Consider the following 23,697-nt stretch of genomic DNA (forward strand, 5'->3'; position numbering starts at 1 on the left):
AGGAGGTCACCCATCCAAGTACTGACCAGGACCCTGCCCCGTTCAGCTTCCGAGATCTGACGCGTTCAGGACGGTGTGGCCGCAAGCCGAGAGACCTGGCTGCATGATGTCTTTTAAAGGCTGGCGGGTATTGACGGAACTTCCAGCAAATAAAAAAAAAAAAAGAAATAAGAAAAATGGAGGGAAAAATATCACTGCCGCAAAGGGTGTTGAAAGTAGCCAGGTACGTGTACAATTCTTCAATTAAATCTCCTCCAGACAGAAAGAGAGTATTAAAAGCTACGACGAAGTTCCCCAGGTGACGAAAAAAGCTTGCAGCGCCTGGAATTTCCAGAAGGTCTCACATTCAAGTAATGACCAGGCCCTGCCCAGTTTAGCTTCCGAGAGCTGACGAGATGGGGCGCGTTCAGGACGGTGTGGCCGCAAGCCAAGAGGCCTTGCTGCATGATGTCTCTTAAAGGCTGGCGGATATTGACGGAACTTCCAGAAAAAAGAAAAAAGAAAAAGAAAAATGGAGGGAAAAATATCAGTGCAGCAAAGGGTGTTAAAAGTAGCCGGGTACGTGTACAATACTTCAATTATATCTCCTCCAGACAGAAAGAGTGTATTAAGAGCTAAGATAAAGTTACCCAGCAGACGAAAAAAGCTTGCAGCACCTGGTATTTCCAGGAGGTCTCCCATCCAAGTACTGACCAGGCCCTGCCCCATTTAGCTTCCAAGATCTGACGAGATCAGGTGCGTTCAGGACGGTGTGGCCGCAAGCCAAGAGGCCTGGCTGCATGATGTCTCTTAAAGGCTGGAGGGTATTGATGGAACTTCCTGCAAAAATCAATAGAAAAAAGAAAAATGGAGGGAAAAATATCAGTGCAGCAAAGGGTGTTGAAAGTAGCCGGGTACGTGTACAATTCTTCAATTATATCTCCTCCAGACTGAAAGAGAGTATTAAGAGCTACGATGAAGTTACACAGGATACGTAAAAAGCTTGCATTACATGGTATTTCCAGGAGGTCACCCATCCAAGTACCAACCAGGCCCTGGCTCGTTTAGTTTCCAAGGTCTGACGAGATCGGGCGCATTCAGGACGGTGTGGCCGCAAGCCAAGATGCCTGGCTGCATGATGTCTCTTAAAGGCTGGAGGGTATTGATGGAACTTCCTGCAAAAATCAATAGAAAAAAGAAAAATGGAGGGAAAAATATCAGTGCAGCAAAGGGTGTTGAAAGTAGCCGGGTACGTGTACAATTCTTCAATTATATCTCCTCCAGACTGAAAGAGAGTATTAAGAGCTACGATGAAGTTACACAGGATACGTAAAAAGCTTGCATTACATGGTATTTCCAGGAGGTCACCCATCCAAGTACCAACCAGGCCCTGGCTCGTTTAGTTTCCAAGGTCTGACGAGATCGGGCGCGTTCAGGACGGTGTGGCCGCAAGCCAAGGGGCCTGGCTGCATAATGTCTCTAAAAGGCTGGAGGGTATTGACGGAACTTCCAGCAAAAAAAAAAGAAATAACAAAAATGGAGGGAAAAATTTCAGTGCAGCAAAGGGTGTTGAAAGTAGCCGGGTACGTGTACAATACTTCAATTATATCTCCTCCAGACAGAAAGAGTATTAAGAGCTACGATGAAGTTACACAGGATACGTAAAAAGCTTGCATTACATGGTATTTCCAGGAGGTCACCCATCCAAGTACTGATCAGGACCTGCCCCGTTTAGCTTCCGAGACCTGACGAGATCGGGCGCATTCAGGATGGTGTGGCACACAAGCCAAGACGCCTGGCTGCATGATGTCTCTAAAAGGCTGGCGGGTATTGACGGAACATCCAAGAAAAAAAAAAAAAAAAAAAATAGAAAAATGGAGGGAAAAATATCAGTGCAGGAAAGGGTGTTGAATGTAGCCGGGTACGTGTACAATACTTCAATTATATCTCCTCCAGACAGAAAGCGAGTATTAAGAGCTACGATGAAGTTACCCAAGTGACGAAAAAAGCTTGCAGCACCTGGTATTTCCAGGAGGTCACCCATCCAAGTACTGACCAGGCCCTGCCCCGTTCAGCTTCCGAGATCTGACGAGATCGGGCGCGTTCAGGACGGTGTGGCCGCAAGCCAAGAGGCCTGGATGTATGAAGTCTCTTAAAGGCTGGCGGATATTGACGGAACTTCCAGAAAAATTAATAAAGAAAAAGAAAAATGGAGGGAAAAATATCAGTGCAGCAATGGGTGTTGAAAGTAGCCGGGTACGTGTACAATACTTCAATTATATCTCCTCCAGACAGTAGGAGAGTATTAAGAGCTATGATAAACTTACCCAGCAGACGTAAAAAGCTTGCAGCACCTGGTATTTCCAGGAGGTCTCCCATCCAAGTACTGACCAGGCCCTGCCCCATTCAGTTTCCGAGATCTGACGAGATCGGGCGCGTTCAGGATGGTTTGGCCGCAAGCCGAGATGCCTGGCTGCATGATGTCTCTTAAAGGCTGGCGGGTATTGACGGAACTGCCAGCAAAAAAAAAAAAGAAAAATAGAGGGAAAAATACCAGTGCAGCAAAGGGTGTTGAAAGTAGCCGGGTACGTGTACAATTCTTCAATTATATATTCTCCAGACAGAAAGAGAGTATTAAGAGCTACGATGAAGTTCCCCAGGAGACGTAAAAAGCTGGCAGCACCTGGTATTTCCAGAAGATCTCCCATCCAAGTACTGACCAGGTCCTGCCCCGTTTAGTTTCCGAGATCTTCCGAGATCGGGCGCGTTCAGGACTGTGTGTTCGCAAGCCAAGAGGCCTGGCTGCATGATGTCTCTTAATGGCTGGCGGGTATTGACGGAACTTCCAGCAAAAAAAAAAAAAAAAAAAAGAAAAATGGAGGGAAAAATATCAGTGCAGCAAAGACTGTTGAAAGTAGCCGGGTACGTGTACAATTCTTCAATTATATCTCCTCCAGACAGAAAGAGAGAATTAAGAGCTACGATGAAGTTACCCAGGAGACGTAAAAAGTTTGCAGCACCTCGTATTTCCAGAAGGTCACCCATAAAAGTACTGACCAGGCCCTGCCCCGTTTAAATTCCGAGATCTGACGAGATCGGGCGCGTTCAGGATGGTGTGGCCGCAAGCCGAGAGGCCTGGCTGCATGATGTCTCTTAATGGCTGGCGGGTATTGACGGAACTTCCAGCAAAAAAAAAAAAAAAAAAAGAAAAAGAAAAATGGAGGGAAAAATATCAGTGCAGTAATGGGTTTTGAAAGTAGCCGGGTACGTGTACAATTCTTCAATTATATCTCCTCCAGACAGAAAGAGAGTATTAAGAGCTACGATGAAGTTACCCAGGAGACGTAAAAAGCTTGCAGCACCTGGCATTTCCAGGAGGTCACCCAACCAAGTACTGACCAGGCCCTGCCCCGTTTTGCTTCCGAGATATGATGAGATCAGGCGCGTTCAGGACGGTGTGGCCGCAAGCCAAGAGACCTGGCTGCATGATGTCTCTTAAAGGCTGGCAAGTATTGACGGAACTTCCAGCAAAAAAAAAAAAAAAAAAAATAGAAAAAGGGAGGGAAAAATATCAGTGCAGCAAAGGGTGTTGAAAGTAGCCGGGTACATGTACAATTCTTCAATTATATCTCCTCCAGACAGAGAGAGAGTATTAAGAGCTACGATAAAGTTACCCAGGAGACGTAAACGCTTGCAGCACTAAGTATTTCCAGGAGGTCTCACATTCATGTACTAACCAGGTCCTGCCCCGTTTAGCTTCCGAGATCTGACGAGATCGGGCGCGTTCAGTATGGTGTGGCCGCAAGCCGAGATGCCTGGCTGCATGATGTCTCTTAAAGGATGGCGGGTATTGACGGAATTTCCAGCAAAAAAAAAAAAAAAAAAAAAAAAAAAAATGGATGGAAAAATATCAGTGCAGCAAAGGGTGTTGACAGTAGCTGGGTACGTGTACAATACTTCAATTATATCTCCTCCAGACAGATAGAGAGTATTAAGAGCTACGATAAAGTTACCCAGGAGACGTAAAAGGCTTGCAGCACCTGGTATTTCCAAGAGGTCACACATCCAAGTACTGACCAGGCCCTGCCCCGTTTAGCTTCCGAAATCTGATATGATCGGGCGCGTTCAGGACAGTGTGACTACAAGCCAAGAGGCCTGGCTGCATGATGTCTCTTAAAGGCTGGCGGATATTGACGGAACTTCCAGCAAAAAAATAAAATAAAAAGAAAAATAGAGGGAAAAATATCAGTGCAGCAAAGGGTGTTGAAAGTAGCCTAGTACGTGTACAATTCTTCAATTATTTCTCCTGGAGACAGAAAGAGAGTATTAAGAGCTACGATGAAGTTACCCAGGAGACGTAAAAGGCTTGCAGCACCTGGTATTTCTAGGAGGTCTCCCATCCAAGTACTGACCAGGCCCTGCCCCGTTTAGCTTCCGAGATCTGACGAGATCGGGCGCATTCAGGACGGTGTGGCTGCAAGCCGAGAAGCCTGGCTGCATGATGTCTCTTAAAGGTTGGCGGGTATTGACGGAACTTCCAGCAAAAAAAAAAAAAAAAAAAGAAAAATGGATGGAAAAATATCAGTGCAGCAAAGGGTGTTGACAGTAGCTGGGTACGTGTACAATACTTCAATTATATCTCCTCCAGACAGATAGAGAGTATTAAGAGCTACGATAAAGTTACCCAGGAGACGTAAAAGCTTGCAGCACCAGGTATTTCCAGGAGGTCTCACATTTAAGTACTGACCAGGTCCTGCCCCGTTTAGCTTCCGAGATCTGACAAGATCGGGCAAGATCGGGCGCGTTCAGGACGGTGTGGCCGCAAGCCGAGATGTCTGGCTGCATGATGTCTCTTAAAGGCTGGCGGGTATTGACGGAACTGCCAGCAAAAAAAAAAAAGAAAAATAGAGGGAAAAATATCAGTGCAGCAAAGGCTGTTGAAAGTAGCCGGGTACGTGTACAATTCTTCAATTATATCTCCTCCAGACAGAGAGAGAGTATTAAGAGCTACGATAAAGTTACCCAGGAGACGTAAACGCTTGCAGCACTAAGTATTTCCAGGAGGTCTCACATTCATGTACTAACCAGGTCCTGCCCCGTTTAGCTTCCGAGATCTGACGAGATCGGGCGCGTTCAGTATGGTGTGGCCGCAAGCCGAGATGCCTGGCTGCATGATGTCTCTTAAAGGATGGCGGGTATTGACGGAATTTCCAGCAAAAAAAAAAAAAAAAAAAAAAAAAAAATGGATGGAAAAATATCAGTGCAGCAAAGGGTGTTGACAGTAGCTGGGTACGTGTACAATACTTCAATTAAATCTCCTCCAGACAGATAGAGAGTATTAAGAGCTACGATAAAGTTACCCAGGAGACGTAAAAAGCTTGCAGCACCTGGTATTTCCAGGAGGTCACACATCCAAGTACTGACCAGGCCCTGCCCCGTTTAGCTTCCGAAATCTGATATGATCGGGAGCGTTCAGGACGGTGTGACTACAAACCAAGAGGCCTGGCTGCATGATGTCTCTTAAAGGCTGGCGGATATTGACGGAACTTCCAGCAAAAAAATAAAATAAAAAGAAAAATGGAGGGAAAAATATCAGTGCAGCAAAGGGTGTTGAAAGTAGCCTAGTAAGTGGACAATTCTTCAATTATATCTCCTGGAGACAGAAAGAGAGTATTAAGAGCTACGATGAAGTTACCCAGGAGACGTAAAAGGCTTGCAGCACCTGGTATTTCTAGGAGGTCTCCCATCCATGTACTGACCAGGCCCTGCCCCGTTTAGCTTCCGAGATCTGACGAGATCGGGCGCATTCAGGATGGTGTGGCCGCAAGCCGAGAGGCCTGGCTGCATGATGTCTCTTAAAGGTTGGCGGGTATTGACGGAACTTCCAGCAAAAAAAAAAAAAAAAAAAAAAAATGGATGGAAAAATATCAGTGCAGCAAAGGGTGTTGACAGTAGCTGGGTACGTGTACAATACTTCAATTATATCTCCTGGAGACAGAAAGAGAGTATTAAGAGCTACGATGAAGTTACCCAGGAGACGTAAAAAGCTTGCAGCACCTGGTATTTCCAGGAGGTCACACATCCAAGTACTGACCAGGCCCTGCCCCGTTTAGCTTCCGAAATCTGATATGATCGGGCGCGTTCAGGACAGTGTGACTACAAGCCAAGAGGCCTGGCTGCATGATGTCTCTTAAAGGCTGGCGGATATTGACGGAACTTCCAGCAAAAAAATAAAATAAAAAGAAAAATAGAGGGAAAAATATCAGTGCAGCAAAGGGTGTTGAAAGTAGCCTAGTATGTGTACAATTCTTCAATTATATCTCCTGGAGACAGAAAGAGAGTATTAAGAGCTACGATGAAGTTACCCAGGAGACGTAAAAGGCTTGCAGCACCTGGTATTTCTAGGAGGTCTCCCATCCAAGTACTGACCAGGCCCTGCCCCGTTTAGCTTCCGAGATCTGACGAGATCGGGCGCATTCAGGACGGTGTGGCCGCAAGCCGAGAAGCCTGGCTGCATGATGTCTCTTAAAGGTTGGCGGGTATTGACGGAACTTCCATTAAAAAAAAAAAAAAAAAAGAAAAATGGATGGAAAAATATCAGTGGAGCAAAGGGTGTTGACAGTAGCTGGGTACGTGTACAATACTTCAATTATATCTCCTCCAGACAGATAGAGAGTATTAAGAGCTACGATAAAGTTACCCAGGAGACGTAAAAGCTTGCAGCACCAGGTATTTCCAGGAGGTCTCACATTTAAGTACTGACCAGGTCCTGCCCTGTTTAGCTTCCGAGATCTGACAAGATCGGGCAAGATCGGGCGCGTTCAGGACGGTGTGGCCGCAAGCCGAGATGTCTGGCTGCATGATGTCTCTTAAAGGCTGGCGGGTATTGACGGAATTTCCAGCAAAAAAAAAAAAAAAAAAAAAAAGAAAAATGGAGGGAAAAATATCAGTGCAGGAAAGGGTGTTGAAAGTAGCCGGGTACGTGTACAATTCTTCAATTATATCTCCTGGAGACAGAAAGAGAGTATTAAGAGCTACGATGAAGTTACCCAGGAGACGTATAAAGCTTGCAGCACCTGGTATTTCTAGGAGGTCTCCCATCCAAGTACTGACCAGGCCCTGCCCCGTTTAGTTTCCGAGATCTGACGAGATCGGGCGCATTCAGGACGGTGTGGCCACAAGTCAAAAGGCCTGGCTGCATGATGTCTCTTAAAGGCTGGCGGGTATTGACGGAACTGCCAGCAAAAAAAAAAAAGAAAAATAGAGGGAAATATACCAGTGCAGCAAAGGGTGTTGAAAGTAGCCGGGTACGTGTACAATTCTTCAATTATATCTCCTGGAGACAGAAAGAGAGTATTAAGGGCTACGATGAAGTTACCCAGGAGACGTAAAAAGCTTGCAGCACCTGGTATTTCTAGGAGGTCTCCCATCCAAGTACTGACCAGGCCCTGCCCCGTTTAGCTTCCGAGATCTGACGAGATCGGGCACATTCAGGACGGTGTGGCCACAAGCCGAAAGGCCTGGCTGCATGATGTCTCTTAAAGGTTGGCGGGTATTGACGGAACTTCCAGCAAAAAAAAAAAAAAAAAAAAATAGAAAAATGGAGGGAAAAATATCAGTGCAGCAAAGGCTGTTGAAAGTAGCCGGGTACGTGTACAATACTTCAATTATATCTCCTCCAGACAGATAGAGAGTATTAAGAGCTACGATGAAGTTTCCCAGGAGACGTAAAAAGCTTGCAGCACCAGGTATTTCCAGGAGGTCTCCCATCCAAGTACTGACGAGGCCCTGCCCCGTTTAGCTTCCGAGATCTGACGAGATCGGACGTGTTCAGGACGGTGTGGCCGCAAGCCAAGAGGCCGGGCTGCATGATGTCTCTTAAAGGCTGGCGGGTATTGACGGAACTTCCAGCAAAAAATAAAAAATAAATAAATAGAAAAATGGAGGGAAAAATATCAGTGCAGGACAGGGTGTTGAAAGTAGCCGGGTACATGTACAATTCTTCAATTATATCTCCTCCAGACTGAATGAGAGTATTAAGAGCTACGATGAAGTTACCCAGGAGATGTAAAAAGCTTTCAGCACCTGGTATTTCCAGGAGGTCACCCATCCAATTACTGACCAGGCCCTGCCCAGTTTTTCTTCCGAGATCTGACGAGATCTTGCGTCTTCAGGACGGTGTGGCCTCAAGCCAAGAGGCCTGGCTGCATGATGTCTCTTAAAGGCTGGAGGGTATTGATGGAACTTCCAGCAAAAAACAAAAGAAAAAAGAAAAATGGAGGGACAAATATCAGTGCAGCAAAGCGTGTTGAAGGTAGCCGGGTACGTGTACAATTCTTCAATTATATCTCCTCCAGACAGATAGAGAGTATTAAGAGCTACGATGAAGTTACCCAGGAGACGTAAAAGCTTGCAGCACCAGGTATTTCCAGGAGGTCTCACATTCAAGTACTGACCAGGTCCTGCCCCGTTTAGCTTCCGAGATCTGACGAGATCGGGCGCGTTCAGGACGGTGTGGCCGCAAGCCGAGATGTCTGGCTGCATGATGTCTCTTAAAGGCTGGTGGGTATTGACGGAATTTCCAGCAAAAAAAAAGAAAAAAAAAATAGAAAAATGGAGGGAAAAATATCAGTGCAGGAAAGGGTGTTGAAAGTAGCCGGGTACGTGTACAATTCTTCAATTATATCTCCTGGAGACAGAAAGAGAGTATTAAGAGCTACGATGAAGTTACCCAGGAGACGTAAAAGGCTTGCAGCACCTGGTATTTCTAGGAGGTCTCCCATCCAAGTACTGACCAGGCCCTGCCCCGTTTAGCTTCCGAGATATGATGAGATCGGGCGCATTCAGGACGGTGTGGCCGCAAGCCAAGAGGCCTGGCTGCATGATGTCTCTTAAAGGTTGGCGGGTATTGACGGAACTTCCAGCAATAAAAAACAAAAAAAAAGAAAAATGGATGGAAAAATATCAGTGCAGCAAAGGGTGTTGACAGTAGCTGGGTACGTGTACAATTCTTCAATTATATCTCCTCCAGACAGAAAGAGAGAATTAAGAGCTACGATAAAGTTACCCAGGAGATGTAAAAGCTTGCAGCACCTGGTATTTCTAGGAGGTCTCCCATCCAAGTACTGACCAGGCCCTGCCCCGTTCACTTCCGAGATCTGACGACATCGGGCGCATTCAGGACGGTGTGGCCACAAGCCGAAAGGCCTGGCTGCATGATGTCTCTTAAAGGTTGGCGGGTGTTGACGGAACTTCCAGCAAAAAAAAAAAAGAAAAAAAGAAAAAAGAAAAATGGATGGAAAAATATCAGTGCAGCAAAGGGTGTTGACAGTAGCTGGATACGTGTACAATACGTCAATTATATCTCCTCCAGACAGAGAGAGAGTATTAAGAGCTACGATGAAGTTACCCAGGAGACGTAAAAAGCTTGCAGCACCTGGTATTTCTAGGAGGTCTCCCATCCAAGTACTGACCAGGTCCTGCCCCGTTTAGCTTCCGAGATCTGACGAGATCGGGCGCATTCAGGACGGTGTGGCCGCAAGCCAAGAGGCCTGGCTGCATGATGTCTCTTAAAGGTTGGCGGGTATTGACGGAACTTCCAGCAAAAAAAAAAAAAAAAAAGAAAAATGGATGGAAAAATATCAGTGCAGCAAATGGTGTTGACAGTAGCTGGGTACGTGTACAATACTTCAATTATATCTCCTCCAGACAGATAGAGAGTATTAAGAGCTACGATAAAGTTACCCAGAAGACGTAAAAGCTTACAGCACCAGGTATTTCCAGTAGGTCTCACATTCATGTACTGACCAGGTCCTGCCCCGTTTAGCTTCCGAGATCTGACGAGATCGGGCGCGTTCAGGATGGTGTGGCCGCAAGCCGAGATGCATGGCTGCATGATGTCTCTTAAAGGCTGGCGGGTATTGACGGAATTTCCAGCAAAAAAATAAAAAAATATATAGAAAAATGGAGGGAAAAATATCAGTGCAGGAAAGGGTGTTGAAAGTAGCCGGGTACGTGTACAATTCTTCAATTATATCTCCTGGAGACAGAAAGAGAGTATTAAGAGCTACGATGAAGTTACCCAGGAGACGTAAAAAGCTTGCAGCACCTGGTATTTCTAGGAGGTCTCCCATCCAAGTACTGACCAGGCCCTGCCCCGTTTAGCTTCCGAGATCTGACGAGATCGGGCGCATTCAGGACGGTGTGGCCACAAGCCGAAGGGCCTGGCTGCATGATGTCTCTTAAAGGTTAGCGGGTATTGACGGAATTTCCAGAAAAAAAAAAAAGAAAAAAAAGAAAAAAGAAAAATGGATGGAAAAATATCAGTGCAGCAAAGGGTGTTGACAGTAGCTGGATACGTGTACAATACTTCAATTATATCTCCTCCAGACAGAGAGAGAGTATTAAGAGCTACGATGAAGTTACCCAGGAGACGTAAAAAGCTTGCAGCACCTGGTATTTCTAGGAGGTCTCCCATCCAAGTACTGACCAGGTCCTGCCCCGTTTAGCTTCCGAGATCTGACGAGATCGGGCGCATTTAGGACGGTGTGGCCGCAAGCCGAGAGGCCTGGCTGCATGATGTCTCTTAAAGGTTGGCGGGTATTGACGGAACTTCCAGCAAAAAAAAAAAAAAAAAAGAAAAATGGATGGAAAAATATCAGTGCAGCAAATGGTGTTGACAGTAGCTGGGTACGTGTACAATACTTCAATTATATCTCCTCCAGACAGATAGAGAGTATTAAGAGCTACGATAAAGTTACCCAGGAGACGTAAAAGCTTGCAGCACCTGGTATTTCCAGGAGGTCTCACATTCAAGTACTGACCAGGTCCTGCCCCGTTTAGCATCCGAGATCTGACGATATCATGCGCGTTCAGGACGGTGTGGCTGCAAGCCAAAAAGCCTGGCTGCATGATGTCTCTTAAAGGCTGGCGGGTATTGACGGAACTTCCAGCAAAAAAAAAAAAAAAAAACTTAGGGAAAAATATCAGTGCAGCAAAGTGTGTTGAAAGTAGCCGGGTACGTTTACAAAACTTCAATTATATCTCCTCCAGACAGAAAGAGAGTATTAAGAGCTACGATGAAGTTACCCAGGAGCCGAAAAAGCTTGCAGCACCTGGTATTTCCAGAAGGTCACACATCCAAGTAGTGACCAGGCCCTGCCCCGTTTAGTTTCCGAGATCTGACGAGATCGGGCACGTTCAGAACGGTGTGGCCGCAAGCCGAGAGTCCTGGCTGCATGATGTCTCTCAAAGGCTGGAGGGTATTGACGGAACTTCCAGCAAAGAACAAAAGAAAAAAGAAAAATGGAGGGAAAAATATCAGTGCAGCAAAGGGAGTTGAAAGTAGCAGGGTACGTGTACAATTCTTCAATAATATCTCCTCCAGACTGAAATAGAGTATTAAGAGCTACGATGAAGTTACCGAGGAGACGAAAAAGCTTGCAGCACCTGGTATTTCCAGGAGGTCACCCATCCAAGTACTGACCAGGCCCTGCCCCGTTTAGCTTCCGAGATCTGATGAGATCGGGCGCGTTCAGGACTGTGTGGCCGCAAGCCAAGAAGCCTGGCTGCATGATGTCTCTTAAAGGCTGGCGGGTATTGATGGAACTTCCAGCAAAAATAAATAAATAAATAAATAGAAAAATGGAGGGAAAAATATCAGTGCAGCAAAGGGTGTTGAAAGTAGCCGGGTACGTGTACAATACTTCAAATATATCTCCTCCAGACAGAAAGAGAGTACTAAGAGCTACGATGAAGTTACCCAGGAGACGAAAAAGCTTGCAGCACCTGGTATTTCCAGAAGGTCACCCATCCAAGTACTGACCAGGCCCTGCACCGTTTAGCTTCCGAGGTCTGATGAGATCGGGCACGTTCAGAACGGTGTGGCCGCAAGCCAAGAGGCCTGGCTGCATTATGTCTCTTAAAGGCTGGCGGGTATTGACGGAACTTCCAGCCAAAAAAAAAAAAAAAAGAAAAAAGAAAAACGGAGGGAAAAATATCAGTGCAGCAAAGGGTGTTGAAAGTAGCCGGGTACGTGTACAATTCTTCAAATATATCTCCTCCAGACAGAAAGAGAGAATTAAGAGCTACGATGAAGTTACCCAGGAGACGTAAAAAGTTTGCAGCACCTCGTATTTCCAGGAGGTCACCCATCCAAACACTGACCAGGCCCTGCCACGTTTAGCTTCCCAGACCTGACGAGAACGGGCGCGTTCAGGACGGTGTGGCCAGAAGCCAAGATGCCTGGCTGCATGATGTCTCTTAAAGGCTGGCGGGTATTGACGGAACTTCCAGGAAAAAAAAAAAAAAAAAAAAAGAAAAACGGAGGGAAAAATATCAGTGCAGCAAAGGGTGTTGAAAGTAGCCGGGTACGTGTACAATACTTCAATTATATCTCCTCCAGACAGATCGAGAGTATAAAGAGCTACGATAAAGTTACCCAGGAGACGTAAAAGCTTGCAGCACTAGGTATTTCCAGGAGGTCTCACAATCAAGTACTGACCAGGTCCTGCCCCGTTTAGCTTCCGAGATCTGACGAGATCGGGCGCGTTCAGGATGGTGTGGCCGCAAGCCGAGATGCCTGGCTGCATGATGTCTCTTAAAGGCTGGCGGGTATCGACGGAACTGCCAGAAAAAAAAAAAAAGAAAAAGAAAAATAGAGGGAAAAATATCAGTGCAGCAATGGGTGTTGAAAGTAGCCGGGTACGTGTACAATACTTCAATTATATCTCCTCCAGACAGAAAGAGAGTATTAAGAGAGACGATAAACTTACCCAGCAGACGTAAAAAGCTTGCAGCACCTGGTATTTCCAGGAGGTCTCCCATCCAAGTACTGGCCAGGCCCTGCCCCATTCAGTTTCCGAGATCTTACGAGATCGGATGCATTCAGGACGGTGTGGCCGCAAGCCGAGACGCCTGGCTGCATGATGTCTCTTAAAGGCTGGCGGGTATTGACGGAACTGCCAGCAAAAAAAAAAAAAAGAAAAATGGATGGAAAAATACCAGTGCAGCAAAGGGTGTTGAAAGTAGCCGGGTACGTGTACAATACTTGAATTATATCTCCTCCAGACAGAAAGAGAGTATTAAGAGCTACGATGAAGTTACTCAGGTGACGTAAAAAGCTTGCAGCACCTGGTATTTCTAGGAGGTCTCCCATCCAAGTACTGACCAGGCCCTGCCCCGTTTAGCTTCCGAGATCTGACGAGATCGGGCGCATTCAGGACGGTGTGGCCACAAGCCGAAAGTCCTGGCTGCATGATGTCTCTTAAAGGTTGGCGGGTATTGACGGAACTTCCAGCAAAAAAAAAAAAATAAATAAAAAGAAAAAGAAAAATGGAGGGAAAAATATCAGTGCAGCAAAGGGTGTTGAAAGTAGCTGGGTACGTGTACAATACTTCAAATATATCTCCTCCAGACAGATAGAGAGTATAAAGAGCAACGATAAAGTTACCCAGGAGACGTAAAATCTTGCAGCACTAGGTATTTCCAGGAGGTCTCACAATCAAGTACTGACCAGGTCCTGCCCCGTTTAGCTTCCGAGATCTGACGAGATCGGGCGCGTTCAGGATGGTGTGGCCGCAAGCCGAGATGCCTGGCTGCATGATGTCTCTTAAAGAATGGCGGGTATTGACGGAACTGCCAGCAAAAAAAAAAAAGAAAAATAGAGGGAAAAATACCAGTGCAGCAAAGGGTGTTGAAAGTAGCCGGGTACGTGTACAATACTTGAATTATATCTCCTCCAGACAGAAAGAGAGTATTAAGAGCTACGATGAAGTTACTCAGGTGACGTAAAAAGCTTGCAGCACCTGGTATTTCTAGGAGGTCTCCCATCCAAGTACTGACCAGGCCCTGCCCCGTTTAGCTTCCGAGATCTGACGAGATCGGGCGCATTCAGGACGGTGTGGCCACAAGCCGAAAGGCCTGGCTGCATGATGTCTCTTAAAGGTTGGCGGGTATTGACGGAACTTCCAGCAAAAAAAAAAAAATAAATAAAAAGAAAAAGAAAAATGGAGGGAAAAATATCAGTGCAGCAAAGGGTGTTGAAAGTAGCTGGGTACGTGTACAATACTTCAAATATATCTCCTCCAGACAGATAGAGAGTATAAAGAGCAACGATAAAGTTACCCAGGAGACGTAAAATCTTGCAGCACTAGGTATTTCCAGGAGGTCTCACAATCAAGTACTGACCAGGTCCTGCCCCGTTTAGCTTCCGAGATCTGACGAGATCGGGCGCGTTCAGGATGGTGTGGCCGCAAGCCGAGATGCCTGGCTGCATGATGTCTCTTAAAGAATGGCGGGTATTGACGGAACTGCCAGCAAAAAAAAAAAAGAAAAATAGAGGGAAAAATACCAGTGCAGCAAAGGGTGTTGAAAGTAGCCGGGTACGTGTACAATACTTGAATTATATCTCCTCCAGACAGAGAGAGAGTATTAAGAGCTACGATGAAGTTACCCAGGTGACGTAAAAAGCTTGCAGCACCTGGTATTTCTAGGAGGTCTCCCATCCAAGTACTGACCAGGCTCTGCCCCGTTTAGCTTCCGAGATCTGACGAGATCGGGCGCATTCAGGACGGTGTGGCCACAAGCCGAGAGGCCTGTTCTGCATGATGTCTCTTAAAGGTTGGCGGGTATTGACGGAACTTCCAGCAAAAAAAAAAAAAAAGAAAAGAAAAATGGAGGGAAAAATATCAGTTCAGGAAAGGGTGTTGAAAGTAGCCGGGTACGTGTACAATTCTTCAATTATATCTCCTGGAGACAGAAAGAGAGTATTAAGAGCTACGATGAAGTTACCCAGGAGACGTAAAAAGCTTGCAGCACCTGGCATTTCTAGGAGGTCTCCCATCCAAATACTGACCAGGCCCTGCCCCGTTTAGCTTCCGAGATCTGACGAGATCGGGCACGTTCAGGATGGTGTGGCCGCAAGCCGAGATGCCTGGCTGCATGATGTCTCTTAAAGGCTGGCGGGTATTGACGGAACTGCCAGCGAAAATAAAAAAGAAAAATAGAGGGAAAAATACCAGTGCAGCAAAGGGTGTTGAAAGTAGCCGGGTACGTGTACAATTCTTCAATTATATCTTCTCCAGACAGAAAGAGAGTATTAAGAGCTACGATGAAGTTCCCCAGGAGACGTAAAAAGCTGGCAGCACCTGGTATTTCCAGGAGGTCTCACATTTAAGTACTGACCAGGTCCTGCCCCGTTTAGCTTCCGAGATCTGACAAGATCGGGCGCGTTCAGGACGGTGTGGCTGCAAGCCAAGAGGCCTGGCTGCATGATGTCTCTTAATGGTTGGCGGGTATTGACGGAATTTCCAGCAAAAAAAAAAAAAAAAAAAAGAAAAATGGAGGGAAAAATATCAGTTCAGGAAAGGGTGTTGAAAGTAGCCGGGTACGTGTACAATTCTTCAATTATATCTCCTGGAGACAGAAAGAGAGTATTAAGAGCTACGATGAAGTTACCCAGGAGACGTAAAAAGCTTGCAGCACCTGGTATTTCTAGGAGGTCTCCCATCCAAGTACTGACCAGGCCCTGCCCCGTTTAGCTTCAGAGATCTGACGAGATCGGGCGCGTTCAGGATGGTGTGGCCGCAAGCCAAGATGCCTGGCTGCATGATGTCTCTTAAAGGCTGGCGGGTATTGACGGAACTGCCAGCGAAAATAAAAAATAAAAATAGAGGGAAAAATACCAGTGCAGCAAAGGGTGTTGAAAGTAGCCGGGTACGTGTACAATACTTCAATTATATCTCCTCCAGACAGATAGAGAGTATTAAGAGCTACGATAAAGTTACCCAGGAGACGTAAAAGCTAGCAGCACCAGGTATTTCCAGGAGGTCTCACATTCATGTACTGACCAGGTCCTGCCCCGTTTAGCTTCTGAGATCTGACGAGATCGGGCGCGTTCAGGATGGTGTGGCCGCAAGCCGAGATGCCTGGCTGCATGATGTCTCTTAAAGGCTGGCGGGTATTGACGGAACTGCCAGCAAAAAAAAAAAAGAAAAATAGAGGGAAATATACCAGTGCAGCAAAGGGTGTTGAAAGTAGCCGGGTACATGTACAATTCTTCAATTATATCTCCTGGAGACAGAAAGAGAGTATTAAGAGCTACGATGAAGTTACCCAGGAGACGTAAAAAGCTTGCAGCACCTGGTATTTCTAGGAGGTCTCCCATCCAAGTACTGACCAGGCCCTGCCCCGTTTAGCTTCCGAGATCTGACGAGATCGGGCGCATTCAGGACGGTGTGGCCACAAGCCGAAAGGCCTGGCTGCATGATGTCTCTTAAAGGTTGGCGGGTATTGACGGAACTTCCAGCAAAAAAAAAAAAGAAAAAAAGAAAAAAGAAAAATGGATGGAAAAATATCAGTGCAGCAAAGGGTGTTGACAGTAGCTGGATACGTGTACAATACTTCAATTATATCTCCTGGAGACAGAAAGAGAGTATTAAGAGCTACGATGAAGTTACCCAGGAGACGTAAAAAGCTTGCAGCACCTGGTATTTCTAGGAGGTCTCCCATCCAAGTACTGACCAGGCCCTGCCCCATTTAGCTTCCGAGATCTGACGAGATCGGGCGCATTCAGGACGGTGTGGCCACAAGCCGAAAGGCCTGGCTGCATGATGTCTCTTAAAGGTTGGCGGGTATTGACGGAACTTCCAGCAAAAAAAAAAAGAAAAAAGAAAAATGGAGGGAAAAATATCAGTGTAGCAAAGGGTTTTGAAAGTAGCCGGGTACGTGTACAATTCTTCAATAATATCTCCTACATACTGAAAGAGAGTATTAAGAGCTATGATGAAGTTACCCAGGAGACGTAAAAAGCTTGCAGCACCTGGTATTTCCAGGAGGTCACCCATCCAAGTACTGACCAGGCCCTGCCCCGTTAGCTTCCGAGATCTGATGAGATCGGGCGCGTTCAGGACGGTGTGGCAGCAAGCCAAGAGGCTTGGCTGCATGATGTCTCTTAAAGGCTGGCGGGTATTGACGAAACTTCCAGCAAAAAAAAAAAAAAAAAGAAAAGTGGATGGAAAAATATCAGTGCAGCAAAGGGTGTTGACAGTAGCTGAGTACGTGTACAATACTTCAATTATATCTCCTCCAGACAGAAAGAGAGTATTAAGAGCTACAATGAAGTTACCCAGGAGACGTAAAAAGCTTGCAGCACCTGGTATTTCTAGGAGGTCTCCCATCCAAGTACTGACCAGGCCCTGCCCCGTTTAGCTTCCGAGATCTGATGAGATCGGGCGCGTTCAGAACGGTGTGGCCGCAAGCCGAGAGTCCTGGCTGCATGATGTCTCTTAAAGGCTGGAGGGTATTGACGGAACTTTCAGCAAAGAACAAAAGAAAAAAGAAAAATGGAGGGAAAAATATCAGTGCAGCAAAGGGTGTTGAAAGTAGCCGGTTACGTGAACAATTCTTCAATTATATCTCCTCCAGACAGAAAGAGAGTGTTAAGAGCTACGATGAAGTTACCCAGGAGACGAAAAAGCTTGCAGCACCTGGTATTTCCAGAAGGTCACCCATCCAAGTACTGACCAGGCCCTGCACCGTTTAGCTTCCGAGATCTGATGAGATCGGGCGCGTTCAGGACGGTGTGGCAGCAAGCCAAGAGGCTTGGCTGCATGATGTCTCTTAAAGGCTGGCGGGTATGGACGGAACTTCCAGCAAAAATAAATAAATAATTAAATAGAAAAATGGAGGGAAAAATATCAGTGCAGCAAAGGGTGTTGAAAGTAGCCGGGTACGTGTACAATACTTCAAATATATCTCCTCCAGACAGAAAGAGAGTACTAAGAGCTACGATGAAGTTACCCAGGAGACGAAAAAGCTTGCAGCACCTGGTATTTCCAGAAGGTCACCCATCCAAGTACTGACCAGGCCCTACACCGTTTAGCTTCCGAGGTCTGATGAGATCGGGCACGTTCAGAACGGTGTGGCCGCAAGCCAAGAGGCCTGGCTGCATGATGTCTCTTAAAGGCTGGCGGGTATTGACGGAACTTCCAGCCAAAAAAAAAAAAAAAAGAAAAAAGAAAAACGGAGGGAAAAATATCAGTGCAGCAAAGGGTGTTGAAAGTAGCCGGGTACGTGTACAATTCTTCAAATATATCTCCTCCAGACAGAAAGAGAGAATTAAGAGCTACGATGAAGTTACCCAGGAGACGTAAAAAGTTTGCAGCACCTCGTATTTCCAGGAGGTCACCCATCCAAACACTGACCAGGCCCTGCCACGTTTAGCTTCCCAGATCTGACGAGAACGGGCGCGTTCAGGACGGTGTGGCCAGAAGCCAAGATGGCTGGCTGCATGATGTCTCTTAAAGGCTGGCGGGTATTGACGGAACTTCCAGGAAAAAAAAAAAAAAAAAAAAAAAAGAAAAACGGAGGGAAAAATATCAGTGCAGCAAAGGGTGTTGAAAGTAGCCGGGTACGTGTACAATACTTCAATTATATCTCCTCCAGACAGAAAGAGAGTATAAAGAGCTACGATAAAGTTACCCAGGAGACGTAAAAGCTTGCAGCACTAGGTATTTCCAGGTGGTCTCACAATCAAGTACTGACCAGGTCCTGCCCCGTTTAGCTTCCAAGATCTGACGAGATCGGGCGCGTTCAGGATGGTGTGGCCGCAAGCCGAGATGCCTGGCTGCATGATGTCTCTTAAAGGCTGGCGGGTATCGACGGAACTGCCAGAAAAAAAAAAAAAGAAAAAGAAAAATAGAGGGAAAAATATCAGTGCAGCAATGGGTGTTGACAGTAGCCGGGTACGTGTACAATACTTCAATTATATCTCCTCCAGACAGAAAGAGAGTATTAAGTGCGACGATAAACTTACCCAGCAGACGTAAAAAGCTTGCAGCACCTGGTATTTCCAGGAGGTCTCCCATCCAAGTACTGACCAGGCCCTGCCCCATTCAGTTTCCGAGATCTTACGAGATCGGACGCATTCAGGACGGTGTGGCCGCAAGCCGAGACGCCTGGCTGCATGATGTCTCTTAAAGGCTGGCGGGTATTGACGGAACTGCCATCAAAAAAAAAAAAAAAAAAAAAAAAAAAAAGAAAAATGGATGGAAAAATATCAGTGCAGCAAAGGGTGTTGAAAGTAGCCGGGAACGTGTACAATACTTCAATTATATCTCTTCCAGACAGATAGAGAATATTAAGAGCTACGATAAAGTTACCCAGGAGACGTAAAAGCTTGCAGCAACAGGTATTTCCAGGAGGTCACCCATCCAAGTACTGACCAGGCCCTGCCCCGTTTAAATTCCAAGATCTGATGAGATCGGGGGCGTTCAGGACGGTGTGGCTGCAAGCCAAGAGGCCTGGCTGCATGATGTCTATTAATGGTTGGCGGGTTTTGACGGAACATCCAGCAAATAAAAAAAAGAAAAATGGTGGTAAAAATATCAGTGCAGCAAAGGGTGTTGAAAGTAGCCGGGTACGTGTACAATACTTCAATTATATATTCTCCAGACAGATAGAGAGTATTAAGAGCTACGATGAAGTTCCCCAGGAGAAGTAAAAAGCTGGCAGCACCTGGTATTTCCAGAAAATCTCCCATCCAAGTACTGACCAGGTCCTGCCCCGTTTAGTTTCCGAGATCTTCCGAGATCGGGCGCGTTCAGGATGGTGTGGCCGCAAGCCAAGAGGCCTGGCTGCATGATGTCTCTTAATGGCTGGCGGGTATTGACGGAACTTCCAGCAAAAAAAAATAAAAAAAGAAAAAGAAAAAGAAAAATGGAGGGAAAAATATCAGTGCAGCAAAGGGTGTTGAAAGTAGACGGGTACGTGTACAATAATTCTATTATATCTCCTCCAGACAGATAGAGAGTATAAAGAGCAACGATAAAGTTACCCAGGAGACGTAAAAGCTTGCAGCACTAGGTATTTCCAGGAGGTCTCACAATCAAGTACTGACCAGGTCCTGCCCCATTCAGTTTCCGAGATCTGACGAGATCGGGCGCGTTCAGGATGGTGTGGCCGCAAGCCGAAAGGCCTGGCTGCATGATGTCTCTTAAAGGTTGGCGGGTATTGACGGAACTTCCAGCAAAAAAAAATTAAAAAATAAAAAGAAAAAGAAAAATGGAGGGAAAAATATCAGTGCAGCAAAGGGTGTTGAAAGTAGCTGGGTACGTGTACAATACTTCAAATATATCTCCTCCAGACAGATAGAGAGTATAAAGAGCAACGATAAAGTTAACCAGGAGACGTAAAATCTTGCAGCACTAGGTATTTCCAGGAGGTCTCACAATCAAGTACTGACCAGGTCCTGCCCCGTTTAGCTTCCGAGATCTGACGAGATCGGGAGCGTTCAGGATGGTGTGGCCGCAAGCCGAGATGCCTGGCTGCATGATGTCTCTTAAAGAATGGCGGGTATTGACGGAACTGCCATCAAAAAAAAAAAAGAAAAATAGAGGGAAAAATACCAGTGCAGCAAAGGGTGTTGAAAGTAGCCGGGTACGTGTACAATACTTGAATTATATCTCCTCCAGACAGAGAGAGAGTATTAAGAGCTACGATGAAGTTACCCAGGTGACGTAAAAAGCTTGCAGCACCTGGTATTTCTAGGAGGTCTCCCATCCAAGTACTGACCAGGCTCTGCCCCGTTTAGCTTCCGAGATCTGACGAGATCGGGCGCATTCAGGACGGTGTGGCCACAAGCCGAGAGGCCTGTTCTGCATGATGTCTCTTAAAGGTTGGCGGGTATTGACGGAACTGCCATCTTCAAAAAAAAAAAAAAAAAAAAAAAAAAGAAAAATGGATGGAAAAATATCAGTGCAGCAATGGGTGTTGATAGTAGCCGGGAACGTGTACAATACTTCAATTATATCTCTTCCAGACAGATAGAGAATATTAAGAGCTACGATAAAGTTACCCAGGAGACGTAAAAGCTTGCAGCAACAGGTATTTCCAGGAGGTGACCCATCCAAGTACTGACCAGGCCCTGCCCCGTTTAACTTCCAAGATCTGACGAGATCGGGGGCGTTCAGGACGGTATGGCCGCAAGCCGAGAGGCCTGGCTGCATGATGTCTCTTAATGGCTGGCGGGTATTGACAGAACTTCCAGCAAAAAAAAAAAAAAAAAAAAGAAAGAAAAAGAAAAATGGAGGGGAAAATATCAGTGCAGTAATGGGTTTTGAAAGTAGCCGGGTACGTGTACAATTCTTCAATTATATCTCCTCCGGACAGAAAGAGAGTATTAAGAGCTATGATGAAGTTACCCAGGAACGTAAAAAGCTTGCAGCACCTGGCATTTCCTGGAGGTCACCCATCCAAGTACTGACCAGGCCCTGCCCCGTTTAAATTCCAAGATCTGATGAGATCGGGGGCGTTCAGGACGGTGTGGCCGCAAGCCGAGATGCCTGGCTGCATGATGTCTCTTAAAGGCTGGCGGGTATTGACGGAATTTCCAGCAAAAAAAAAAAAAAAAAAATAGAAAAATGGAGGGAAAAATATCAGTACAGGAAAGGGTGTTGAAAGTAGCCGGGTACGTGTACAATTCTTCAATTATATCTCCTGGAGACAGAAAGAGAGTATTAAGAGCTACGATGAAGTTACCCAGGAGACGTAAAAGCTTGCAGCACCTGGTATTTCTAGGAGGTCTCCCATCCAAGTACTGACCAGGCCCTGCCCCGTTTAGCATCCGAGATCTGACGAGATCGGGCGCATTCAGGACGGTGTGGCCACAAGCCGAAAGGCTTGGCTGCATGATGTCTCTTAAAGGTTGGCGGGTATTGACGGAATTTCCAGCAAAAAAAAAAAAAAAAAAATAGAAAAATGGAGGGAAAAATATCAGTGCAGGAAAGGGTGTTGAAAGTAGCCGGGTACGTGTACAATTCTTCAATTATATCTCCTGGAGACAGAAAGAGAGTATTAAGAGCTACGATGAAGTTACCCAGGAGACGTAAAAAGCTTGCAGCACCTGGTATTTCTAGGAGGTCTCCCATTCAAGTACTGACCAGGCCCTGCCCCGTTTAGCTTCCGAGATCTGACGAGATCGGGCGCATTCAGGACAGTGTGGCCACAAGCCGAAAGGCCTGGCTGCATGATGTCTCTTAAAGGTTGGCGGGTATTGACGGAACTTCCAGCAAAAAAAAAAAAAAAAAAATAGAAAAATGGAGGGAAAAATATCAGTGCTGGAAAGGGTGTTGAAAGTAGCCGGGTACGTGTACAATTCTTCAATTATATCTCCTGCAGACTGAAAGAGAGTATTAAGAGCTACGATAAAGTTACCCAGGAGACGTAAAAGCTTGCAGCACCTGGTATTTCCAGGAGGTCTCACATTCAAGTACTGACCAGGTCCTGCCCCGTTTAGCTTCCGAGATCTGACGATATCATGCGCGTTCAGGACGGTGTGGCCGAAAGCCGAGAGGCCCGGCTGCATGATGTCTCTTTAAGGCTGGCGGGTATTGAAGGAACTTCCAGCAAAAAAAAAAAGAAAAAAGAAAAATGGAGGGAAAAATATCAGTGCAGCAAAGGGTTATGAAAGTAGCCGGGTACGTGTACAATTCTTCAATAATATCTCCTACAGACTGAAAGAGAGTATTAAGAGCTATGATGAAGTTACCCAGGAGACGTAAAAAGCTTGCAGCACCTGGTATTTCCAGGAGGTCACCCATCCAAGTACTGACCAGGCCCTGCCCCGTTAGCTTCCGAGATCTGACGAGATCGGGCGCGTTCAGGACGGTGTGGCCGCAAGCCAAGAGGCCTGGCTCCATGATGTCTCTTAAAGGCTGGCGGGTATTGACAATACTTCCAGCCAAAAAAAAAAAAAAAAAATGGAAAATGGAGGGAAAAATATCAGTGCAGCAAAGGCTGTTGAAAGTAGCCGGGTACGTGTACAATACTTCAATTATATCTCCTCCAGACAGAAAGAGAGTATTAAGAGCTACGATGAAGTTACCCAGGAGACGAAAAAGCTAGCAGCACCTGGTATTTCCAGGAGGTCACCCATCCAAGTACTGACCAGTACCTGCCCCGTTTTGCTTCCGAGATCTGACGAGATCGGGCGCGTTCAGGACGGTGTGGCCTCAAGCCAAGAGGCCTGGCTGCATGATGTCTCTTAAAGGCTGGAGGGTATTGACGGAACTTCCAGCAAAATAAAAAAGAAAAAAGAAAAATGGAGGGAAAAATATCAGTGCAGCAAAGGGTGTTGAAAGTAGCCGGGTACGTGAGAATTCTTCAATAATATCTCCTCCAGACTGAAAGAGAGTATTTAGAGCTACGATAAAGTTACCCAGGAGACGAAATAACTTGCAGCACCTGATATCTCCAGGAGGTCACCCATCCAAGTACTGACGAGCCCTTGCCCCGTTTAGCTTCCGAGATCTGATGAGATTGGGCGCGTTCAGGACGGTGTGGCCGCAAGCCAAGAGGCCTGGCTGCATGATGTCTCTTAAAGGCTGACGGGTATTGACGGAACTTCCAGCAAAAAAAAAATGGATAAAGAAAAATGGAGGGAAAAATATCAGTGCAGCAATGGGTGTTGAAAGTAGCCGGGTACGTGTACAATACTTCAATTATATCTCCTCCAGACAGAAAGAGAGTATTAAGAGCTACGATGAACTCACCTAAAGGATTATTAGGAACACCATACTAATACTGTGTTTGACCCCCTTTCGCCTTCAGAACTGCTTTAATTCTACGTGGCATTGCTTCAACAAGGTGCTGAAAGCATTCTTTAGAAATGTTGGCCCATATTGATAGGATAGCATCTTGCAGTTGATGGAGATTTGTGGG

The 23,697-nt window shown here is 46.1% G+C and overlaps 27 non-coding genes and 39 pseudogenes across 27 annotated transcripts; all 66 read right to left on the reverse strand.

Moving 5' to 3' along the window:
• Positions 1-309: 309 nt before the first annotated feature.
• Positions 310-428, reverse strand: LOC136729201 (uncharacterized; annotated as a pseudogene).
• A 216-nt stretch (positions 429-644) lies between these two features.
• Positions 645-763, reverse strand: LOC136729372 (5S ribosomal RNA). Its single transcript, XR_010808975.1, has one exon. It is a non-coding gene; the product is annotated as a 5S ribosomal RNA (ribosomal RNA).
• A 216-nt stretch (positions 764-979) lies between these two features.
• Positions 980-1,098, reverse strand: LOC136729143 (uncharacterized; annotated as a pseudogene).
• A 216-nt stretch (positions 1,099-1,314) lies between these two features.
• LOC136729157 (uncharacterized) lies at positions 1,315-1,433 on the reverse strand (annotated as a pseudogene).
• Positions 1,434-1,646: 213 nt separating this feature from the next.
• On the reverse strand, positions 1,647-1,766 carry LOC136729069 (uncharacterized; annotated as a pseudogene).
• A 220-nt stretch (positions 1,767-1,986) lies between these two features.
• On the reverse strand, positions 1,987-2,105 carry LOC136729284 (5S ribosomal RNA). The gene has a single exon (XR_010808895.1). It is a non-coding gene; the product is annotated as a 5S ribosomal RNA (ribosomal RNA).
• Positions 2,106-2,321: 216 nt separating this feature from the next.
• LOC136729566 (uncharacterized) lies at positions 2,322-2,440 on the reverse strand (annotated as a pseudogene).
• A 547-nt stretch (positions 2,441-2,987) lies between these two features.
• Positions 2,988-3,106, reverse strand: LOC136728793 (uncharacterized; annotated as a pseudogene).
• Positions 3,107-3,329: 223 nt separating this feature from the next.
• Positions 3,330-3,448, reverse strand: LOC136729643 (uncharacterized; annotated as a pseudogene).
• Positions 3,449-3,667: 219 nt separating this feature from the next.
• LOC136729120 (uncharacterized) lies at positions 3,668-3,786 on the reverse strand (annotated as a pseudogene).
• A 221-nt stretch (positions 3,787-4,007) lies between these two features.
• LOC136728915 (uncharacterized) lies at positions 4,008-4,126 on the reverse strand (annotated as a pseudogene).
• A 216-nt stretch (positions 4,127-4,342) lies between these two features.
• Positions 4,343-4,461, reverse strand: LOC136729420 (5S ribosomal RNA). Its single transcript, XR_010809018.1, has one exon. It is a non-coding gene; the product is annotated as a 5S ribosomal RNA (ribosomal RNA).
• Positions 4,462-4,677: 216 nt separating this feature from the next.
• Positions 4,678-4,806, reverse strand: LOC136729104 (uncharacterized; annotated as a pseudogene).
• A 209-nt stretch (positions 4,807-5,015) lies between these two features.
• On the reverse strand, positions 5,016-5,134 carry LOC136729121 (uncharacterized; annotated as a pseudogene).
• A 220-nt stretch (positions 5,135-5,354) lies between these two features.
• Positions 5,355-5,473, reverse strand: LOC136728846 (uncharacterized; annotated as a pseudogene).
• A 216-nt stretch (positions 5,474-5,689) lies between these two features.
• On the reverse strand, positions 5,690-5,808 carry LOC136729311 (5S ribosomal RNA). The gene has a single exon (XR_010808920.1). It is a non-coding gene; the product is annotated as a 5S ribosomal RNA (ribosomal RNA).
• Positions 5,809-6,024: 216 nt separating this feature from the next.
• Positions 6,025-6,143, reverse strand: LOC136728899 (uncharacterized; annotated as a pseudogene).
• A 216-nt stretch (positions 6,144-6,359) lies between these two features.
• On the reverse strand, positions 6,360-6,478 carry LOC136729345 (5S ribosomal RNA). Its single transcript, XR_010808951.1, has one exon. It is a non-coding gene; the product is annotated as a 5S ribosomal RNA (ribosomal RNA).
• Positions 6,479-6,693: 215 nt separating this feature from the next.
• Positions 6,694-6,822, reverse strand: LOC136729066 (uncharacterized; annotated as a pseudogene).
• Positions 6,823-7,043: 221 nt separating this feature from the next.
• LOC136729525 (uncharacterized) lies at positions 7,044-7,162 on the reverse strand (annotated as a pseudogene).
• Positions 7,163-7,372: 210 nt separating this feature from the next.
• LOC136729330 (5S ribosomal RNA) lies at positions 7,373-7,491 on the reverse strand. Its single transcript, XR_010808937.1, has one exon. It is a non-coding gene; the product is annotated as a 5S ribosomal RNA (ribosomal RNA).
• A 221-nt stretch (positions 7,492-7,712) lies between these two features.
• Positions 7,713-7,831, reverse strand: LOC136729522 (uncharacterized; annotated as a pseudogene).
• Positions 7,832-8,052: 221 nt separating this feature from the next.
• Positions 8,053-8,171, reverse strand: LOC136729174 (uncharacterized; annotated as a pseudogene).
• Positions 8,172-8,386: 215 nt separating this feature from the next.
• Positions 8,387-8,505, reverse strand: LOC136729501 (uncharacterized; annotated as a pseudogene).
• Positions 8,506-8,725: 220 nt separating this feature from the next.
• On the reverse strand, positions 8,726-8,844 carry LOC136729395 (5S ribosomal RNA). Its single transcript, XR_010808995.1, has one exon. It is a non-coding gene; the product is annotated as a 5S ribosomal RNA (ribosomal RNA).
• A 216-nt stretch (positions 8,845-9,060) lies between these two features.
• LOC136728922 (uncharacterized) lies at positions 9,061-9,178 on the reverse strand (annotated as a pseudogene).
• Positions 9,179-9,403: 225 nt separating this feature from the next.
• LOC136729300 (5S ribosomal RNA) lies at positions 9,404-9,522 on the reverse strand. Its single transcript, XR_010808910.1, has one exon. It is a non-coding gene; the product is annotated as a 5S ribosomal RNA (ribosomal RNA).
• Positions 9,523-9,737: 215 nt separating this feature from the next.
• Positions 9,738-9,856, reverse strand: LOC136728944 (uncharacterized; annotated as a pseudogene).
• Positions 9,857-10,075: 219 nt separating this feature from the next.
• LOC136729052 (5S ribosomal RNA) lies at positions 10,076-10,194 on the reverse strand. The gene has a single exon (XR_010808840.1). It is a non-coding gene; the product is annotated as a 5S ribosomal RNA (ribosomal RNA).
• A 225-nt stretch (positions 10,195-10,419) lies between these two features.
• Positions 10,420-10,538, reverse strand: LOC136729407 (5S ribosomal RNA). The gene has a single exon (XR_010809006.1). It is a non-coding gene; the product is annotated as a 5S ribosomal RNA (ribosomal RNA).
• A 215-nt stretch (positions 10,539-10,753) lies between these two features.
• On the reverse strand, positions 10,754-10,872 carry LOC136729158 (uncharacterized; annotated as a pseudogene).
• A 209-nt stretch (positions 10,873-11,081) lies between these two features.
• LOC136729688 (uncharacterized) lies at positions 11,082-11,200 on the reverse strand (annotated as a pseudogene).
• Positions 11,201-11,415: 215 nt separating this feature from the next.
• LOC136728966 (5S ribosomal RNA) lies at positions 11,416-11,534 on the reverse strand. The gene has a single exon (XR_010808832.1). It is a non-coding gene; the product is annotated as a 5S ribosomal RNA (ribosomal RNA).
• Positions 11,535-11,754: 220 nt separating this feature from the next.
• On the reverse strand, positions 11,755-11,873 carry LOC136729313 (5S ribosomal RNA). The gene has a single exon (XR_010808922.1). It is a non-coding gene; the product is annotated as a 5S ribosomal RNA (ribosomal RNA).
• Positions 11,874-12,432: 559 nt separating this feature from the next.
• LOC136729760 (uncharacterized) lies at positions 12,433-12,551 on the reverse strand (annotated as a pseudogene).
• A 216-nt stretch (positions 12,552-12,767) lies between these two features.
• Positions 12,768-12,886, reverse strand: LOC136728821 (uncharacterized; annotated as a pseudogene).
• Positions 12,887-13,098: 212 nt separating this feature from the next.
• On the reverse strand, positions 13,099-13,217 carry LOC136729064 (5S ribosomal RNA). Its single transcript, XR_010808841.1, has one exon. It is a non-coding gene; the product is annotated as a 5S ribosomal RNA (ribosomal RNA).
• A 226-nt stretch (positions 13,218-13,443) lies between these two features.
• Positions 13,444-13,562, reverse strand: LOC136728950 (uncharacterized; annotated as a pseudogene).
• Positions 13,563-13,772: 210 nt separating this feature from the next.
• LOC136729076 (5S ribosomal RNA) lies at positions 13,773-13,891 on the reverse strand. Its single transcript, XR_010808842.1, has one exon. It is a non-coding gene; the product is annotated as a 5S ribosomal RNA (ribosomal RNA).
• A 226-nt stretch (positions 13,892-14,117) lies between these two features.
• LOC136728952 (uncharacterized) lies at positions 14,118-14,236 on the reverse strand (annotated as a pseudogene).
• Positions 14,237-14,446: 210 nt separating this feature from the next.
• Positions 14,447-14,565, reverse strand: LOC136729428 (5S ribosomal RNA). The gene has a single exon (XR_010809025.1). It is a non-coding gene; the product is annotated as a 5S ribosomal RNA (ribosomal RNA).
• A 219-nt stretch (positions 14,566-14,784) lies between these two features.
• On the reverse strand, positions 14,785-14,903 carry LOC136729248 (5S ribosomal RNA). Its single transcript, XR_010808863.1, has one exon. It is a non-coding gene; the product is annotated as a 5S ribosomal RNA (ribosomal RNA).
• Positions 14,904-15,113: 210 nt separating this feature from the next.
• On the reverse strand, positions 15,114-15,232 carry LOC136728926 (uncharacterized; annotated as a pseudogene).
• A 218-nt stretch (positions 15,233-15,450) lies between these two features.
• On the reverse strand, positions 15,451-15,569 carry LOC136729373 (5S ribosomal RNA). Its single transcript, XR_010808976.1, has one exon. It is a non-coding gene; the product is annotated as a 5S ribosomal RNA (ribosomal RNA).
• A 209-nt stretch (positions 15,570-15,778) lies between these two features.
• LOC136729002 (uncharacterized) lies at positions 15,779-15,897 on the reverse strand (annotated as a pseudogene).
• A 210-nt stretch (positions 15,898-16,107) lies between these two features.
• Positions 16,108-16,226, reverse strand: LOC136729088 (5S ribosomal RNA). The gene has a single exon (XR_010808843.1). It is a non-coding gene; the product is annotated as a 5S ribosomal RNA (ribosomal RNA).
• A 225-nt stretch (positions 16,227-16,451) lies between these two features.
• LOC136729343 (5S ribosomal RNA) lies at positions 16,452-16,570 on the reverse strand. The gene has a single exon (XR_010808949.1). It is a non-coding gene; the product is annotated as a 5S ribosomal RNA (ribosomal RNA).
• A 216-nt stretch (positions 16,571-16,786) lies between these two features.
• Positions 16,787-16,904, reverse strand: LOC136729392 (5S ribosomal RNA). Its single transcript, XR_010808993.1, has one exon. It is a non-coding gene; the product is annotated as a 5S ribosomal RNA (ribosomal RNA).
• Positions 16,905-17,119: 215 nt separating this feature from the next.
• Positions 17,120-17,238, reverse strand: LOC136728819 (5S ribosomal RNA). Its single transcript, XR_010808819.1, has one exon. It is a non-coding gene; the product is annotated as a 5S ribosomal RNA (ribosomal RNA).
• Positions 17,239-17,453: 215 nt separating this feature from the next.
• On the reverse strand, positions 17,454-17,572 carry LOC136729356 (5S ribosomal RNA). The gene has a single exon (XR_010808961.1). It is a non-coding gene; the product is annotated as a 5S ribosomal RNA (ribosomal RNA).
• Positions 17,573-17,792: 220 nt separating this feature from the next.
• On the reverse strand, positions 17,793-17,911 carry LOC136729291 (5S ribosomal RNA). The gene has a single exon (XR_010808902.1). It is a non-coding gene; the product is annotated as a 5S ribosomal RNA (ribosomal RNA).
• A 562-nt stretch (positions 17,912-18,473) lies between these two features.
• LOC136728957 (uncharacterized) lies at positions 18,474-18,592 on the reverse strand (annotated as a pseudogene).
• Positions 18,593-18,808: 216 nt separating this feature from the next.
• Positions 18,809-18,927, reverse strand: LOC136728848 (uncharacterized; annotated as a pseudogene).
• Positions 18,928-19,153: 226 nt separating this feature from the next.
• LOC136729630 (uncharacterized) lies at positions 19,154-19,272 on the reverse strand (annotated as a pseudogene).
• A 210-nt stretch (positions 19,273-19,482) lies between these two features.
• LOC136729096 (uncharacterized) lies at positions 19,483-19,601 on the reverse strand (annotated as a pseudogene).
• Positions 19,602-19,827: 226 nt separating this feature from the next.
• Positions 19,828-19,946, reverse strand: LOC136729173 (uncharacterized; annotated as a pseudogene).
• Positions 19,947-20,172: 226 nt separating this feature from the next.
• On the reverse strand, positions 20,173-20,291 carry LOC136728956 (uncharacterized; annotated as a pseudogene).
• Positions 20,292-20,501: 210 nt separating this feature from the next.
• On the reverse strand, positions 20,502-20,620 carry LOC136729429 (5S ribosomal RNA). The gene has a single exon (XR_010809026.1). It is a non-coding gene; the product is annotated as a 5S ribosomal RNA (ribosomal RNA).
• A 227-nt stretch (positions 20,621-20,847) lies between these two features.
• On the reverse strand, positions 20,848-20,966 carry LOC136729452 (uncharacterized; annotated as a pseudogene).
• Positions 20,967-21,193: 227 nt separating this feature from the next.
• Positions 21,194-21,312, reverse strand: LOC136729520 (uncharacterized; annotated as a pseudogene).
• A 218-nt stretch (positions 21,313-21,530) lies between these two features.
• Positions 21,531-21,649, reverse strand: LOC136729378 (5S ribosomal RNA). The gene has a single exon (XR_010808981.1). It is a non-coding gene; the product is annotated as a 5S ribosomal RNA (ribosomal RNA).
• A 219-nt stretch (positions 21,650-21,868) lies between these two features.
• Positions 21,869-21,987, reverse strand: LOC136729400 (5S ribosomal RNA). The gene has a single exon (XR_010809000.1). It is a non-coding gene; the product is annotated as a 5S ribosomal RNA (ribosomal RNA).
• A 218-nt stretch (positions 21,988-22,205) lies between these two features.
• On the reverse strand, positions 22,206-22,324 carry LOC136729212 (uncharacterized; annotated as a pseudogene).
• A 216-nt stretch (positions 22,325-22,540) lies between these two features.
• Positions 22,541-22,658, reverse strand: LOC136729319 (5S ribosomal RNA). The gene has a single exon (XR_010808927.1). It is a non-coding gene; the product is annotated as a 5S ribosomal RNA (ribosomal RNA).
• A 217-nt stretch (positions 22,659-22,875) lies between these two features.
• Positions 22,876-22,994, reverse strand: LOC136728974 (uncharacterized; annotated as a pseudogene).
• A 214-nt stretch (positions 22,995-23,208) lies between these two features.
• LOC136729124 (uncharacterized) lies at positions 23,209-23,327 on the reverse strand (annotated as a pseudogene).
• Positions 23,328-23,697: the final 370 nt, after the last annotated feature.

Source organism: Amia ocellicauda, unplaced genomic scaffold (assembly GCF_036373705.1).
Source record: "Amia ocellicauda isolate fAmiCal2 unplaced genomic scaffold, fAmiCal2.hap1 HAP1_SCAFFOLD_30, whole genome shotgun sequence".
In the NCBI taxonomy this organism is placed as follows: Eukaryota; Metazoa; Chordata; class Actinopteri; order Amiiformes; family Amiidae; genus Amia; species Amia ocellicauda.